The sequence below is a fragment of the Abramis brama genome (assembly GCF_963993115.1).
Source record: "Abramis brama genome assembly, chromosome: 9".
Lineage (NCBI taxonomy): Eukaryota > Metazoa > Chordata > Actinopteri > Cypriniformes > Leuciscidae > Abramis > Abramis brama.
The window spans coordinates 40,178,092-40,197,789 of NC_139971.1; the positions used below are offsets into that span (position 1 = coordinate 40,178,092).

Sequence of the window (19,698 nt, forward strand, 5' to 3'; positions counted from 1 at the left end):
CCGAGGCAGAAGACCTGCCTGCCGCGGACGAGGAGCCCGGACTGGCTCGAGTTAGGGCGGACTGGTGGCGCCGGTGATCTCACTATGCAACTCATAGACTGTCAGATGCAACTACGAACACAGAGATAGAGTCCGTCTGCGGCAAAGAATTTCAACGATGACAATTTCTCCTGGACGAAATCTCTGAATCAGACGAGGACACGGACGTTTGTGTTGAGAACTATCCTAGTTTCGCACCGCATATGTTCTGACTGAACATCCAGGTACCATGCAATAATTCACCTTTTCGAAAGAAATACAAACGAGGAGTAATGCACTAATGAGTTCGCCAACTAACTAGACATTTCGTGTGAATGTGAAATTAATTTCAAGCTCTGGTGGTAGCTAGCCTTGTAGACGGAAGAGTGATTTCTCTTATAGGCAGATATGCGCTTTCTGGATTAGTGGGAGTGGCTTGCGGAGCTGTGCAATGTGGTGCATTGTGGGAGTTGTTGTCTTTCATACAAATGCGTCCTGAAGTTATTTTTTGTCTTTCCTCGGTCACAAAGGCACCAAATTCAAAATTTATTTTACATATCGACTACATATATGACCCACTTTAAATAAAAAACAATGTTCAAATGGGTGAAATGCCCCTTTAAGCCATTAGTCGACTAGTCGCACATGTTTATGACATTAATTGAATTACTTTTAATCATTTATTGATAAACTAGTGTTTATGAGTCAATGTCGGTGGCAAAGAGAATAGTGTATATATAGAGAAAATGCATTTTGCTGTCTACTTTACTCTAAGGACATACCTGAGTTCCCTTAGTTTCTTATCTTTAATCTCCTCCAGTCAGGCTCTGCGACTGCGCGCCTCCTCCTCCAGTCGTTCCCCCTCTCGAAACAGCTCTCGGCGCTGGCTGACGGCCTGCACTTCTCTCTCCCGTATCTGCTGCCTCACAGCCTCAGCATGCCTCTAGATGTGTTGATGCCGCTGCTCCTCTTTATCTCGTTCTTTCTCAATGAAATCCTGCTGTACCCTGGAAAAGGAGTATACAGCATACAATCTTCAATGTTATCTTTGTCCATTCTCCCCTCTAAATTGCATTTATTAGGACTAAATAAAAGTGTACATCTTACGTACGGTGCTCTGCAGTGATCAAAAAGGATTTAAATAGTGAATTTTGAATCTCTTCTTGTTAACTCAGAGATGTGGATTCAGACGGCAGTTAAACTGTTTGCCAAAAAACAGTAGGTACTAATTTGGCCAGGGATTTTTACGCGGGTTGGGTGAGAAAAAACACTGATATTATGGATTCGGACGGCACTAAAATCACCGACTTACCCCTGTAAATGTTTAAAATACAAGCCCATGAGAAACAATTAGCGTCCGAATAGGCCTAGGACTTACAGTAGCTAACTTACTAACAGTAGCCTATGCTTTCACTGGCCTTTAAAAGCACTCTTTAATTAAATGAATAATATAATATATATAATAATATAATAAAAAAATCTAACAACAATCAGTGTAATGACAGTTTTATTATTTGCATGAAAACACTTGAATGAGCCTAATTGAACACTGTCTGAATGTATTAAAACTTCAGAGTTATATTCGTATAGACCTGCAACAGTGATAAGGTAAAGCTAAGAGTGGTCCAGACCAACCTTCCGAACGTATGACTTACAGAAGGTATACTTAACGAAGAACATTTCGGGAAACGCGTATTATCGCTAAGGTACAGCTTAAGGTGTAACTTAAGAACGACGGAGTGTTAAGAAGGTTTCGGGAAACGCAGCCCTGCTCTAGACGTGCTTGCAGAAATTGGTTCTGGTCTATCTGCTTGATTATTTTGGGCTCTGATTCGGTTATACCAATGCCATTATTAACTGTGTGTTTACATTTGCTTTAGAAGCCTTGGAAAGTGCATTGAGGATTTTGGCCAATCACAATGCACTGGGTCAGCTGGCCAATCAGAGCAATCTGTGCTTCAGACAGACTGGGAATAGAGGCTATGCAATAATATACAGTATGTAAAGTGTTTTTTTTAACATAAAAGCAAGTTAACCTATTCTATTACACCCAATAAACAAAATAATGAACTTTTAAAATAGCATCATATGACCCCTTTAAAATGCACAAATGTAGATTGGGGGGACCCGAAAATGTTAGCAAGCTTAGTTTTTGTACCTCTGTATTTCTAAAACCTTGTGTACGGCCATGCTAATAGTACTTGATACATGTGATGGTGTTTGTATCTCAGGACCCTCTCAAACTCTGCTCTCTCTCGTCTGGCTTCAATGGACACCAAGTGATTCTCATGAGTCATTTGCACCATTGACGAGCAGCCTTTGGCTCCTCTTCCAGCTTTTTCAAAGTCTGCTCTTTCTCGTCTGGCTTCAATGGACACCAAGTGATTCTTATGAGTCATTTGTTCCAAACGAGCAGCCTTTGGCTCCTCTTCCAGCTTTTTCAAAGTCTGCTCTTTCTCTTTTCTTTTCATTCCCTCGCAGCCGCTTCCTGGTTCCTCCGTGCCCTGATCTCATCCTCACAGTTCAGAGAAAAACTAATTTATTTGAAATCCAGAATCCAGCATGCAAAATGTATTACGCCATCATGGGTATACAGCTCATACAAAGGAATTTAGTAATTTTTTATAAAGACATACTGTAACATTTTACCTGCTCGGCTTTATGCTCCCTGTCCCGTTCTTGAAGAGCTCTGTCGTGCCACTTCCTCTTTTTCTTTTTTGATTCGTACCTGCTCAGCTTCATACTCTGCCTCTCGTTCCTAGAGTTAAACACATCTGGGATTGATGTGGCTATTCAATGTGGCTTGGTGGGCAAGCCAACTGCAGCTGCTGATGTCGCCAGGCCCTTAAAGTTTTTTGTTTAGCTTGTCTCAACATATTAATCTACCATTATATGATCCTTCCTTTGATCACAGTAAAGTAGGTCAGACTTAAAAAGATGTTTTTTCCCTTGTGGTCCACTTCTAATATTGGTCAAAATCAATGGACAGACAAATGACAGACTGGAAATAATTAATTTCCAATGAAGAATATTACGGTCCAGTTGCATGGAGGTCTGACTTAGATGCATAAATGTTCTGATTCAATTTGAACTTCTGCAACTAGACCATAATATGGTCCATATATATTATGTGACCACACGGCCAGATCTTGATGAAAACAATGAGCACAAGAACAGGGTTCATACACATTTTAACCAATACTTTTCCATGACTTTTCCATGACCTTTCCATGACTTTTCGGCACATTTCCATGACTATGTATTCCTGAAAATGTCAGTCGACATTAGAGCTGACACAGAAGCGGCATCAAAACTGGCATTAGCCTACTATATTTACACTTCATTTACAATTGCATAAATAAAGCTATTCAATATTTAAATGAAATGATTTATAATTTTATTATAAATTTAACGTTAATTAAACGTTTTAATTAAAAGATACTTTAAATATGAAACTAAAACCACCAGTAGGAGGCGGCAAGTCACTGTCTTAATAAGCGAGTTGTTAGAGTAATTTCAACCGATTTGTTCAGATGGCTGATTCATTCAAAAAAAAAAAAGTGATTGTTCATTGAATCATTAAAATGATTCGTTCAAAACGCGGATTTCATTAAATAAATAAAAAAATCATCGATGTCTGTTGGACTACGACTTCATTATGAAATTCTCGTCGGCGATATAAAGTGAAAATTGACAATATTGTGTCCAAAAAGTAACTCACAATGTTAACTTTATTGTTAATTTAACTGTTGTATAAAATAAATATCACATTTGCAATTATGCACAGGAAAAAGGCACTCTTGCTCATGTGATATTCTAATATGACAACATAATATGATATAAATATAAGACAAAAACTCATTTGGGGACATCTATAAACTGACACATCACGCAGTGAAAGCAAGCATGAGAGAAACGCGATGTCAGCTCGCACTCGCAGTGCCTCGTATAGTTCAAACAATGATTACTATCATCATAGTTCATAGACAATATCGCACACTCCTAAGCGCATAAAGAATGAACTTACAATTGAACTGACATTTACTCGTTTTCTTCTCTCCTCTCGCGTGCAGGAGACAGACGTAGGCTAATATGCTGCGTATCGTTTCACATGTGGCCAGAGCTGCAATCCTCTTACCGCTACATTCTCGACCCACCGGTGTTTGCAAAACTTTAGCATGCTCGTGCCACTTTCCTGGCATTTCAATTAAATTTCTGTCAGCACCGACTTCGCCTCAGGCAACATCGCAACAAGTGAGTGAATCGGAAGTGAACTGAACGTTATGCCGCCCGAATATAAGGACGTTAAGACAACGCGAAATATTTTTGTTATTAAACAGTTTTTGTATTAATCACATATTATGCTGTGTTAAAAAAAAAAAAAATTCCATGACTTTTCCAAAACTTTCTCTGGTCTTTTTATTTTTTCAAAACCTTTCCAGGCCTGGAATTTGCATTTTTCAAATTCCATAACTTTTCCAGGTTTTTTCAAAACGTACGAACCCTGCAAGAATAACCAGCATTTTTGCACTGAAATATTAATATTTAAACACTTTTTCTGTAAAATGGGTGGTTATAATTATGTATGTATATATGTATGTATTTGAAGAGCGGAGAAGAGTGTCTTCGTCTAGCATGTGTTGTCGAGTCATAGCCAATCCTGTACAAGCCCAATTGCCTGTGCAAACCACTTCACAGTTTGTTACTTGAGATTTTGGCCAAATGACAGAAAAACTGACCAATCGAGTCTCTTCGGAAAATTTGGACTAAACCACTCAGTTCCTTTTACGAACTCTTTATGAGAAAGTGGTCAAAGTGTTAGTTGCGAAGACTGTCAATGGAGGGACAGAAAGCTTTCAGATTTCAGCAAAAAGATCTTCATTTTTGTTTTGAAGATGAACAAATGTTTTACAGATTTGGAACAACATGAGGGTGAGTAAATGAGGACAGAATTTTCATTTTTGGGTGAGCTATCCATTTAAAGTAGTCTGTAGTACTTAATACAAAAAGGGATCAGGGAAAATTTTATCTCACATTATAAGGCCGAATCACACTGCGCAGACAGACAGCAACAAGACAGTTCGTCTGGTGTTTGCATGGGCTTATAGGGCTTTTTATGCTGAATCATGTTTGCCGGCTTGTGGAATGTCTGAGAAGTGACATTGTAATCTGGTGTTTGTCCACACTGGTCGCTGTCTGTCGATGCAGTGTGAATTGGCCTATATGAATGCTTAATTGATCTTATTGTATTTGATTAACAAGGTAAGAACTGCAAGAACAGTCTGCCCCTGATTTTAACCCCCAGAGGTCGACGGTATCGCCGGCGATACCAGCTCGCTTTTTTTTTATCAGTGTAAAAGAAACTCATAAATACTCTGTTGACTTTGATTTTCCATAGGAGTTTCATACATCAATCGATTCTGTTAAATGTGTATTATTTTTGTGTATACTCACAATAAAAACAAAGTGTTGTGCTTTTTGCCAAATAAAGAAAAATAAACACGAAGCGAGTTCTGCCTTCTCTCTGCCAGTGTAGTCCATTCTGAAACGCGTCCGAAAATGAATCATAACTCAGCGAATACTTCTCACACAGACACGTGATATATGTCTTTATGAAGCTTGAAATCTCTTCTTTTAAATGAAGTAATTTATATAAAAAAAATGTTTTCAACTCATGTAATCCGTTTGAAAGCAAGGAGAGGTACCGTTTTTACTTCTGCCTCATTATCTCTATAATGAGCTGAGGCCGCCCCGCCCCCCGGCGCGATTCACATGTAAATAGTTTAGGTGATCTAGTATGCATCGCATACGCCCCCCGATCAATGCCATAAAACACAGTTTCTATCAGACTTACTGATAGTTCATCGCGTTTTGAGTATGGCACGCTTCTCCGGTAATAAAGACGCCCTTCAGATGATTCTGGACAGCGAGGAAGAATGCACGATACCAGGTTGTTTCCTCAGAGGAAGATTGTAACAGACGACGAACGACAGCATTTTGAAGAGCGAATTCCGCCGAGGACACAATGTCGGAGTAAGTTTTACTTAAGTCTTTTGTCTTTTATTTTTCATGTTCGCATTTATGAGGAAAAAACATTACGTGACAGTTCTCCATTATGGACGCGAGCGGTCTAAAAAAAGCACTAAAAGACTTTCAAACATTCACAGAGACCTCAAAACAGAAAGTACAAATCCTTTCTTTAAAACGAATTTCGTTTTGTATCAATTGTATCTTAATTTTAATAATTTTTTCATTAACAAATTTCCTGGATTTAAAGTGGATTTAAAGAGATCATCATGAACCAGACTGTAGCCTACTCGCCTCACATGTCTAAAAAATTTGAAATATATTTACAGAAAGCTGGTTCTAAACAAAACCATCCAAAACAAAAAAACTATGTAGCCTAATAAATGTGCATTTCTCCGGTGCGTTCACTAGCCTACTGCGAAGATCGCGAGTCGCGCCTATCGTATTTTTTTTATTTTTTTTATTTATATATTTATTTATTGCACAAGTCATACATAAATTCATTCATTCATTCATTCATTATTACATGCATGAACGAATAAAAGAATAGAAAAAAAGGAACAGGAAGAAGAAAATCTTATGATACCTGTCGCTTATTTGTGCACATCAGAAAAAATAAATAAAAAACAGTTACTTTATAAATGGATCAACCCCAATCCTCACCCCAAACACCAAATATTTTCAGTAATACCTATCTTTACACTTATTTATCATCATTTTAAGCGTGTGTAAGCGTATTTCATGAAAACAACGTTACAGTCAGGCGAAATATGAAAGACAACATTTTGTTTAGTAGATTTGGGTACAGTTTTTACTGTAGAGTATACTGCCTCGTCAAATAAGCTTTTGTTTAGCAATTTCTATATATAAAATAGCCTACTATTTTTGTCAAAAATAAAGTCATCAACTAAGATGTTAGCTGTTCCAATGTTGGCTATATTCAAAGTAATGAATACATAGATAAAATGTAGGCCTATAATCTTTTTTTTACAAAGAAAGAGTACACTTGAAATATTGTTGAAATTGTAATTGTTGTAATTGTAACCTTTTTAATAAAATAGCATTTACATATTTACAAGATAGATGTAAGCAAAATCTTAAATGGTCAATATAAGTCTTCTTCTAAATATATCTTTTGTCCTTGCATTGTGGCTCAGTCAGTTTCACACCTGAGTGAATGGCTCATCATTATGCAGAGTGGGATGGGACATTGTATTCTAAGGTGTAAACCACTCCTCGTTCACGCCCCCCTCGCATATTGGCTTTCCAAGCAAAACCTGTTTTACATCAATTTAAATCAATGTATGGTTTATGGGAACGATAAAGCAAGACTATTTTCACATAATTTTGAAGAAAAAACTATAGGCGATGACATCCATTAGTCAAAAGTCTTATTGCCACATATTTAGTATGTGTTTTGTGGCCTTATTTCTGCAACTTTCATTTTTATTTTTTCCAATAACCACGCATAAACATTCTCTTAAAAATTCAAACATATACATGCATGTTGATCAGATATTTTGGTAGCCCTGTTTGTGCTATATAGAGTGAATTTACACCTTTGCCATTAACATGTTTATAAATAACTGAAAAAAGCACAAATGTCAGAGCATGTCAGAACACCTCCAGGGCCCAGAAAACAGCTCAGACTCCAGAGGGTTAAAGTTTAAGATTACAGTGGTGGTGGATGTCAAGAGAGGCGATTAAACCCATTAAAAAGACTTTTCTTACCAACTTCTTGGTTGTATACTCTACAGCACGCAAATCTGCTAATCTCTCTTCTTCCTTTTTCTGCTTTTTAGCAAGCAGGTTCTCCTCATTTATCCTCTGAATATCCTGAAGCAATTTCCTCTGCTCCTCCTTCTTCCTTTCAATGACCTGAGATAACATTAAACAGAGTGAGTTCGAAAACTACCGGTACTTTTGATTCAAATTGATCTGGAGATAAAATTTTCTGGATATTGCATGTACTTTGAGCTCCTCCATCTTCATCTTTTCCATGTTTTCCAGCAACTGCTGACCCTCCTGGTCCATCTCATCCTGAAGCATTTTCTCCTCCAGACGCATCTGGATCTGGTCGAGGATGCACAGCTTCCCCCTTTAATAACACCCACCCATTAACCAGGGAGCAATACATTGTATGTAGAGTATATGGAATACAGAGTGTAAACATCCTTACTGAATCATCTGCTCTTTGCGTAGTTGTTTGTTTTTTTTCCTGAGTTTCTACGGCTCGGCAACGCTCCGCCTCCATGATGGCATCCAGCCTTTTCTCCTCCTCCAGCCACTTTGCACGGTTCTGTTTCTTCTCCTTAATCTGCGCATCCCGGACAACATGGCACTGCGCTTTCCGAATCAACTGCAGGAGTACAAAGACAACATTTGCATGTAGGAAATAACCAGTGCGTCATGGTTTGGCTTGTTAGTGTGGTCCTATCTACCTCATTGAGCTTGACTTCATCTTGTTCCATTCCCATGGCATTGGCTCGTTCCAACAGGTAATCTCGAGCTCACTGAGTTTCTGGTTCTTCTGCCGAGAGAGGCCCGCCTGACGCATCCGTGCTTTTCTCTCCTCTGCAGAATCCTGACATGACAACAACCAGACAGTGTTAATTTTGGCAGCCATTTTTGATTTAGTCTTAGTTTTCATCTTGAGACAAAAATACTTATTGGTCTTAGTCACATTTTAGTCATTTTGTCTTTCATAGTTTTAGTCTAGTTTTAGTTGACGAAAAGTCATTGCGTTTTTTGTCAACTTTTAGTCAAACTGCAGTTACCGACATTCATTTAGGTAGCTATTTATATGTAGTCTTTAGACAAAAAAAATGTCCTACATTTTTTATCTCTAGGCCAATTCAATTAAGCTTATGAGAAATGTAAATTTATGTAACAGGCTGTATTGACATTGCACTCTTTAGCAGTAGCACTTGTGCAATTCTACATACCCCTTTTCCTTAGTTCAGTGTTTTTTAGAGTGCCCTACCCCCTGGTACCCCCTCTTCCACTTAGACTGCATTCACATTTTTTCCACTAAGGGACAAAAAAAATGTTATATATATATATATATATATATATATATATATATATATATATTTTTTTTTTTTTTTTTAAATTAAACAATGTTCAATAAATATGCAATGATGGTAAAAACTTAGTAATACCGGTACTTTTAAAATATTAAATTAAAGCCAGTAGTAAGTCACTGTCTTTATGAGCGAGTCATGGAGTCATTCATTCATTCAGTAAGGAAGCAAGCTGCTATTTTTATGAACGGGTCATTGAATCTCACAAATCATTCTAAGCCACAGAATCGTTCACGAATCACCGCTGTGTGCTGCAGTTCTGCTGTGGCTTTCGTTGCAAAATAGAGCAATACGCCTATGACAATACTGTTTTAAATGTAGTAAATCATTTAATGTTACCCTTCTGTTTGTTGCACTGTTGTATAAAATCAATGTCTCATTTGAAATCGTGTAGATATTCAGGAAACATTGCATTCTTGCTCGTATAATATGATCGACATTAAAAACACTAGATATCAGCCTATATTTTGATCGCAGATTTAGTAGCACAGATAGCGCAAACGGCTCGTGGCAGAACACAGACCGACTGAAAGACACTTTAATTTAAGTAGATAAAATTCTCAAATGAAGATCGCTAAACTCCAGCTTACTTGTGTTGTTTTCAGATCATCCGCGCTTCTTCAGCAGTGTAGAGAGCGAGCGCGCGCATGGTTGCCAGATACTATTGAAAAGGCCGGGTAGGAAACGTGTTCTTTTAACAGAAAAGCTCTGTCTGGGGATTTAATTATTAAAATCTGGCAACCGTAAGCATGAACGCTCGTAAAAAACAGTCAATGTGTTGTCGTCTCCTTTATTTGTTTTCCAGCAACTGCTGACCCTCCTGGTCCTTCATCTCATCCTGAAGCATTTTCTCCTCCAGACGCATCTGGATCTGGTCGAGGATGCACAGCTTCCTCCTTTAATAACACCCACCCATTAACCAGGGAGCAATACATTGTATGTAGAGTATATGGAATACAGAGTGTAAACATCCTTACTGAATCATCTGCTCTTTGCGTAGTTGTTTGTTTTTTTTCCTGAGTTTCTACGGCTCGGCAACGCTCCGCCTCCATGATGGCATCCAGCCTTTTCTCCTCCTCCAGCCACTTTGCGCGGTTCTGTTTCTTCTCCTTAATCTGCGCATCCCGGACAACATGGCACTGCGCTTTCCGAATCAACTGCAGGAGTACAAAGACAACATTTGCATGTAGGAAATAACCAGTGCGTCATGGTTTGGCTTGTTAGTGTGGTCCTATCTACCTCATTGAGCTTGACTTCATCTTGTTCCATTCCCATGGCGTTGGCTCGTTCCAACAGGTAATCTCGAGCTCACTGAGTTTCTGGTTCTTCTGCCGAGAGAGGCCCGCCTGACGCATCCGTGCTTTTCTCTCCTCTGCAGAATCCTGACATGACAACAACCAGACAGTGTTAATTTTGGCAGCCATTTTTGATTTAGTCTTAGTTTTCATCTTGAGACGAAAATACTTATTGGTCTTAGTCACATTTTAGTCATTTTGTCTTTCATAGTTTTAGTCTAGTTTTAGTTGACGAAAAGTCATTGCGTTTTTTGTCAACTTTTAGTCAAACTGCAGTTGCCGACATTCATTTAGGTAGCTATTTATCAGGCATGTGATTGGCTAAGGACAAAAAAGCAGGAAAATATACTGAGAAATATACTGAATTTTCAGGATCATTACTGCAGTCCTTTAGAAATCATTCTAATATGATGATTCATTATCAAAGTTGGAAACAGTTCTGCTGCTTAATATTTTTTAATAACCTGTGATACTTTTAGGATACTTTGATGAATAAAAAGTAATAAAATAAAAATAAAAAAGAAGAAGAATTTAAACAAAAAAATAGAAATATTTTGTAACAATATACACTACTGGTCAGTAATTTGGGTTCAGTAATTTTTTTCTTTCTTTTTTTGAAATAAATCAATACTTTTATTCAGCAAGGATGTGTTAAATTGATAAAAAAGTGATAGTAAAGAAGATTTATATTATTAGAAAATATTTTTTTTATTTTGAATAAATGCAGTTCTTTTTAACCTTTTATTCATCAAATATTTTAGGCAGCAGAACTGTTTCCAACACTCATAATAAATCAGAATATTAGAATGATTTCTAAAGGATCATGTGATAGACCGGATGTCACATGCTGAAGACTGGAGTAATGATCCTGAAAATTCAGCTTTGCTTCACAGAAATAAATTATAATTTAAAGTATAATAAATTGAAAACCAATTATTTTAAATTGTAATAATATGTCACAATATTAAAAAAAAATAAAAAATCAGTATTTTTGATCAAATAAATGCAGGCTTGAGCAGAAGAAACTTCTTTCAAAAACATTAAAAATAGTAATGTTTCCAAACTTTTGGCCTGTAGCCTACTGTATTCCCCCCAAAACTGCACAACTGTAGGGTAAAACATTAATAAAAAAGTGATAATAAAAAATGCGTCTTAAAACTGACATGATTGTAACAAAATCACACAGTCTGGAGAACTCAGAACAACTGCTAACATTAAGTTTAAGGTAAAAATAACTGCCATGAAATTATAGTATCTTACTCCTATGCAATTAGATAAACTGTTCATTCACTACATCACTTTACCTCTGTCTTTATCCCCTTTTATCCTCTTCTCTTCTTTTTGGCACTGTATCTATCGCAGACTATAATGCTCATTTATAATGTGTCACGTAAATTCGGCCATCCGTCACAATCAGGAAACTTTCACCGCGTCTAGAACTGGCGCGAGCTGCCAGGCCCGTTTCTACGAGCCTGTGTGTTAAGCGCCCTCAAAAAAAAGCTATGCTGTCTATATGGATGCGGCGTCGCGCACGCTACACAACAAATTACCAACAACTGATCGCGCGCGCGCTCTGTTTCTGACGCACTTCAAGCACTCGCTGGGCGGGGAAAGATTGCATCTCTCTGCCATCTGTAACCATGTTGACGTGCCGCCCGGTGTGGCCACGATTCGCGGCGATTGTGGTTCCGTCCCGGGTTACCATGGTGACGGCTGTGAGATTACCCCCCCCCCAATTTTTTTTTTTTTACAGATCTGCATGATTCACGTAGGTCACATTTTCAGGTCGGAAAATCCGGAATTCCGGATTAATCCGGAAAAATCACATCCCTGATTTATATGTAGTCTTTAGACAAAAAAAATGTCCTACATTTTTTATCTCTAGGCCAATTCAATTAAGCTTATGAGAAATGTAAATTTATGTAACAGGCTGTATTGACATTGCACTCTTTAGCAGTAGCACTTGTGCAATTCTACATACCCCTTTTCCTTAGTTCAGTGGTTTTTAGAGTGCCCTACCCCCTGGTACCCCCTCTTCCACTTAGACTGCATTCACATTTTTTCCACTAAGGGACAAAAAAAAATGTTATATATATATATATATATATATATATATATATATATATATATATATATATAGTAGAGATGTGACGGTGATAATATTCTCCCACCGGTTAATCGACTTGTGACAACACCGGTATTACCGGTTTCATCGTGGGGGTGGGGGGTGTTAGAGTGATGTAATTTTTTTTTATTTTTTACATGGCGTCAATTCATCATTCGTATTGAGTTTGATTGACATGCGATCTGACCAATCAAATTCCACCATTTTTGTGCGACAAAGCAGTCAAAAGAGTTATTGATTAACTTCGGTGGATTTGAACTTGGCTTTAATTGAGGCAATCTGTCACAACACATTAAAGAGCCAAAAAACAGTAGGCCTATTTTATATTTGACTGATCAAATTTGAAAGTTGAGACTTTGTTTCATATTAAATATTACCTGCTTGGTCCTGTCTTTTACGCGCGTTGTCAGTGTCCTCTATTTTTCACTGCTTGAGATCATGTTGAGAACAATAACGCCCTATTTAAGGGTATAGGGCGCGATTTCGGATTCAACCACAGTGTTTGAATGGTGGGTTCGTTATTATTCTTGAAAAACGCAAACGCTTATATTAAACATAAAACGTTTATTAAAAAGAATAAGAATACACCATGTAAGGTTACATTTCATCACTTCACGAATGGACAGCGACTCAAGTAGCAGGAACGCGTTCTCGCGCATTCATGTTAAGTGCATTTTTGGGAAACGCGCGTGGAATTGCGGCGTGACGAGCGCAACCTTGCACATAGAGAACGCTCTTAAGAGCTTAGATACATCGTTATCGGGAAACCCGGAATCTCCGCAGTCGCACTAGCCTAACTGAAAACTATGAAAGCCGTGTGACCGGCCAACCGGTAAAAAAAATACATTACCCCCAATTTCCACCAGATGCGTAACGGCTGCGGAACGGCTCCGCTGCGTGACAGCTCCGTGTTCCGTCGTCCGTCAATACCCACCAGGTCCGGATTTGTTGCGGAACGGCTGCGGTCATGACTGACAGCTGACGTCACGAGGACCCACGAGATCTCGCTAATTCACGTATGATCGCGCGATATATAAGGTGTGTTCGACATCGCCTGCGGCTGGATGCAACCGATCGGCGAGAGTAGCCGCGTGCAGGCGGGGAGGAGCTGCAAACGGAGACGTGAAGTCGGACACTTTCTGGTTCCCGTAGTGACCGCTCACGTGGTGTTTGCATACTTTACCACAGCTGCAGTGAAATAAATGCAATATTTGCCAAATAATACACAGATGTTTCAGAGACATTTTCATTCAATACTTTATGTACTGCTTCATACAGCGTCTGTTTGAACAAGAATAAAGTTCAACATAAGCTACTATCAATGAAGTGGAGTTTTTTAATCAGTTTTAATTTGATAAACATGACATAATATAACATCGCAACGACATGAAAAGAGTGTTTACTGTTATAAAAATCTTATTTGTGAGCTTTAGAAGAACTAAAGGTGTTTGAATAAACACGAAACACATGTGATCGTTGTCATGCGGTGAATCCGGCCAATCGTGGAACAGCTGTGTCGTCATCAGCCCTCCTGCAGCCCAGTGCAGCCGCTCTTGAGAAGCTGCGCTGGCTGAGTTCTCCGGCTACTCTCGAATCGCTCTCGCGGTACTTTGATGGCATACGTCACAGTCACGTGGCGTCGGCGCTGTATCAAGTCGGACAAAATTTCTAACCGGCATGCACTGCTTCAAGTCAGCCGCCGATCGGTCTGCGCAGAGCTGCATGAAGTCGAACAAGCCTATAGTTTCTATAAACAGAACGTTATGAGGAATGGTATATTATGACGTTTTCAAGGTGTAGTGTAGGGAAATATGATCCGCCATGATCACGGTGTATTTTATTTAGAAAATTAACCGGATCTTTTATTTTGTTTTGGTTTGTTCTGTTTTTTTGATCGACTTCCTGTCCTGCGCACTCTGCCCTGTAGTGCTGCGGAGCTCTCCGGCATCCGGCAAAAATAGAAGCTCTGCGTATCTGCTCCGGAGGGCTGCGGATCGCCGGAGTCGGAACGCAGCTGTACCGCATTCAGTGGAAATACACTCATTGACTTTAATGGAAACCTATTGACTCCGCCGCCGTGCCGGAGCCGTAACGCAGCCGTAACGCAGCCGGTGGAAATTGGGGGTTAAAGAAACTATTCCCTCTGATTTTGTTTCATTAATAAATTTTGACTAATCGCAGCAGTCTCGCATTCGTTTAGAGCTCGTGTGAATTTAACGAACAACCTCGTTCCAACAGGAAACGCCACATGAATTTCACTGCGATTTATGAGTTTTTCTTTTGCGTGAAAAGTTCGCCGGAGATGTGTTAAAAGATTAATTCATGCACACAAGAGAGTGCATTCATGATTATTAGGCTACCGGTATACCAATCCTTGTTCAAGGCCGAAAAGAGAACTCGATACTGACGCGCGTCTTTTTCGTGTGTGTGCGTGTATGTATGTGTGCGTGTGTAATAGGCAGGACTTACAGCGCGCGGTCTCTTGTTTTGTCACGCTTGAATGGTTGAGCATGATCATACAACGCTAGTCAACTGGTGACAGAAAATATGGATACTGCGTAATTGCTTTAAAAAAAATTTTATAGATTTTTTATAAAAAAACAGATAGCGCAAACGGCTCGTGGCAGAACACAGACCGACTGAAAGACACTTTAATTTAAGTAGATAAAATTCTCAAATGAAGATCGCTAACTCCAGCTTACTTGTGTTGTTTTCAGATCATCCGCGCTTCTTCAGCAGTGTAGAGAGCGCGCGCGCATGGTTGCCAGATACTATTGAAAAGGCCGGGTAGGAAACGTGTTCTTTTAACAGAAAAGCTCTGTCTGGGGATTTAATTATTAAAATCTGGCAACCGTAAGCATGAACGCTCGTAAAAAACAGTCAATGTGTTGTCGTCTCCTTTATTTGACACAAACAAGTGGTTTTGGTTAAGTTTAAAAAATGTTTAAACACATTTCAGTCTCGTCTTTTTTCGTCAACGATATTGCATGTGTTGATATAGTCACAGTTATCGTTTAATGACGTGGGTGTCGTCTCTCATCGTCTTGTCTTAGTCAGGGGAAAAAAGGTCGTCAACGAACATTTTGTCGTCATAGTTTTCGTTAACGAAATTAGAGGAGGAGGCAAGGGAGGCAGTGCCGCCTCAAAAAATTGGATAAAATATTTCAAAATGTTAACAGACCCCTTAAAGTGTGCGGTGGGTTTAGTGGGGGGTAATTAAGAATGAATGGGGGAAAGTCATGCGAGAGGAGGTACTGCCTCCTCCTATCGCGCTATGATTGGTTCGTGTGATAAATCCCACCTCCTGTTTACAGACATCTCCCGCATGTCGAGCGCGGCAGTTCATCTACATTAGACGGTGTAATGAAGCGTGTGGGTTACTACATCCAACAACCGAACATTTTAACTTACCCTCTCGTAACTTCTGCATCCTTTAGCTTGGACTACAAAATTGCAGCGAGAAATAAAAATGGCGGATTGCTCGAAGTGTTGGGCCGGAAGTCAATGTCCTTATTTGGCAGTTCCACTGCAAATACTGTGACGTAATAGTTCAAAAAACGTCATAGAGAACACAAAAATCGGAACAGGTTGAAAAATAGGACCAAAACAGAATATAAAGATATCAACGAAGCACCTGAAGAGAATAATTTAAACTTTTCTGTACTTCTAAACACTCCAAATGTACAACAAAATGCATATAAGGGCTACAAAAGTGGATTTAGCATGATATGTCCCCTTTAAACAGCTCTGCCACTTGGATAACACCGCTTTATGTCACTTCAAAATTCTAACTTGAAATGGCCTGAAAACATGATGACACTGGTTTAGTGAGCAATCTGCTCAGTGAAATTAAAGGTATTTAGATCTACTCCCGTCGCATGAAAGGTTGCAGCGATGAGCTTGTAGCCGATGACACACGAATGCGGTGATCTTATCAATGCAACTCGATTTCTGCACGCTCACGAATGCTTTCATCAAAACTAACAGTGCAAACACAATGTGAATAAGAGATTCATTGTTCAGTGAAGACAGTGTCATTGATTATAATGGACTCAGTTACTGATAAACTTGCACTCTTTGATTGGTAGGGCTGGGTATCATTCAAAAAATTGATACCAATACCGATACCTTGATTTCGATACCAGTTCCTGAACGATACTTTTTTCGATACCAATTTTATGAAATCCAAAGATTACATAACACATTACCTCAGAAAAACTTTGGTTTTATTTTTTCAGTTTGACTCATGCTCCTTAGCCAGTGCACAAAGGAATTTTTTTTTTTATAAAGAGCTCATGCTCACCAAAGCTAAATTTGTTTGATCAAAAATACAGTAAAACATGTAACATTGTGAAATAGTATTACAATTTAAAATCTTATTTGAATATATTTCAAAATGTAATTTATTCCTGTGATGTCAAAGCTGAATTTTCAAAATCATTACTTCAGTGTCACATAATCCTACAGAAATATGAAAACAGTTTGCTGCTTAATATTTTGGAAACTATGATACATTTTTTCATGATTCTTTGACGAATAAAATTTTCAAAAGAACAGCATTTATTTGAAACAGAAATATTTTGTAACATTACACGTGTTTTAAGGTAATTTGATCACTTTAATGCATCCTTACTGGAAAAAAAATCTGACTAACCAACACATTTCTGAACGGCAGTGTACATTTAGTAGGTCATTATTGCAATATAAACACTGTCAGAGTGATCAACAAGATATCTCTTCATTTACCAGTCAAAGACGGAGCAACTTTCTGCTCTTATGTTTACTCCGTGCACTGTCAAGGTCTTCATCATATCTGTCGTGGTACCGGTCTTTTGTAATTATTTAATTAGCAATTATTTTACCGCAAATACTGCATCGCGCGCTGTTGGCATCGAGCCTGGAGAAATGTAGCCACACTTTCGATCGACTTTTCCACATCTTTAGGGTATTGTGTGTGTGCGTGTGCTCGCGTCTCATTGAGTATGTGCGCGAGTTTGTGTGTGTGCTCGCGGCTCATATATGCGTGGACGGTTTGTGCGCGCACGCGTCTCGTGTGTGTAGAGTTTGCGTGTATGTGCGTGAGCGAATTTAAGTGTGTCGTTGTGCATTTCATATGTATTTGTTTGAGCACTGACGTTGACGAGTTAACCCCTTAGGTATCGAAATCTGGTACCGAACAACGAGTCATTTTTCGATACTCGATAGTATCGAGGCAATTCGGTCGGTACCTAAAAAGTATTGAACTCGGTACCCAGCCCTATTGATTGGCAGCTCCAGCGATTATAAAGGGAGCGTTCTTTGATCGCTGTCAGTATATAATTTAATCACAGTTTAAATAACAGATTGCTACTAAGAGAAACGATGTGAAGTTGACTGTTTAGTCACTGGATTGATTTACTGATGCATAAACGGCAATAAACAATGAACGTCTGACTGTACATGAATCATTACGTATCAGAAATCACTGATCACAAATTAAGCATTAAAATGAACACGGTTACTTGCATGTTGTTGCATTACTGTCGGGTTCATATCTTGCAGTTAAAGTCTGTTTGCAAAGCCTGTGCCGAAATTGCGACTGATTTGCCAAAGAATTCACAGTGAAATTTTCCGAACAAACAAATAATGCACATTCCTAGCATGGAAGGTAATGTTACATTTAGTCCAGTGATTCTGTATCTCTCTTTTCTTCTAATCTCACTAAAATGCCAGTGGGCGGGGCCAAAGATGCGATGATGTAGAAGACGGTCTTTCGTCGCACTATTGCGTCATAATATGACAAAATCCGAAACTAGTTGTCTTCAGAGCTTGGTTTCAATAAAAGTTGTTTTTGGACTAACAAGGAGGTTTTGAGCTCTGAAACTTACAGGATGTTTTTATAGTGCAATGACCTTGCATATGTCAAAAGATTAAGGATAATTCAATTTCTCAATTCATGACCCCTTTAAAAACTGTGAAAACACAAATGGCCAATATATGCAGTTCAGGGATACACAGATTTACTGGTTTTATTCACGTCAAATCAGGTTACACCAACATTTTGAACAAGTAATGTAAATATCTCAATAAGGATAACTACATGTCTCCACAGTATAAAAACCTTTTGCTTCTACTTGCCTGAGGTCTCTGATGAGGTCTTTAGTGATGATGCGGATTGTCTCTGGCTTTTTGGTTGCAGGAGCAGTGCGTGACAGTGTCCTTGACCTCACGCTTCTGCCTTCAGCATCATCTTTCATATCAGCAGCAGAATGCTGAGAATGATTCAATAGACTGTTGGATCTTCCTTTACTTTTCATTTAATGTCTAAGACTATAAAGTAAGCTTTTTTCTACCTGTTTGGGGGTCCCAAAAAGGGTCTCGTCCACATGAGAGGTGAGGGCCGTGTGCGATAGCGGCCCGACAGTTTCCCAGATGATGGCCCAGAGCATTGAGGCTGAAAAGCATGTCAAATTACCAACTAGTGAGTCGCTATGTGATTTAAGAATCAGGAGTCTTTAATACAACAACAAATCAGTCAGTTTCTGGTTCTTTTTTTATTCATTATAAAGTACCGACTCATAACATTCATTCCTTCTAGAATTGGACTACACTTCCTGCTGAATATACACGGGTGGTTAAAAGTTTGGAATAATTGTATTTTATTAATTTTCATGTTTTTGAAAGTATCTTCTGCTCACCAAGGCTGCATGTATTTTATCAAGTATACAGTAAAAATGGTAAAATATTATTAAAATGTAATACAAGTGTTTCCAATGTGAATATATTTTAAAATAATATAGTAATTTATTCCTGTGATCAAAGCTGAAATTTCAGCATCATTACTCCAGTCTTCAGTGTCACATAAATCCTTCAGAAATCATTCTAATATGCTAATTTAGTGCTCAATTTATCAGTTATAATTGGTGCTCATTTATTAATAATGGTTTATATTGCTGTCAATGTAAAAAAATAAAATAATAATACTGATATTTTTGTGGAAAATGTGATTCTTTTTTTCAGGGTTCTTTATTATAAAGTATAAAGTTAAAAAGAACAGCATTTAAATATAAATATTGAATCAATTTAAACTGGTTCTATCTCGTTTCCAAAAATAAATAAATAGCCTAAAAGTTAAGCAGCAAAACAGTTTTCAAGGTTGATGATAATAATT

General features: G+C 38.4%; 1 pseudogene across 1 annotated transcript; it reads right to left on the reverse strand.

The window, feature by feature from the left end:
- Positions 1–961: 961 nt before the first annotated feature.
- On the reverse strand, positions 962–18,784 carry LOC311089535 (cilia- and flagella-associated protein 45-like; annotated as a pseudogene). The gene is made up of 8 exons: positions 18,662–18,784; positions 10,368–10,510; positions 8,225–8,404; positions 8,017–8,143; positions 7,777–7,923; positions 2,668–2,776; positions 2,227–2,533; positions 962–1,025 (listed from the first exon to the last, which is right to left on the reverse strand). The product of its transcript is annotated as a cilia- and flagella-associated protein 45-like (transcript).
- Between the last annotated feature and the right edge of the window lie 914 nt (positions 18,785–19,698).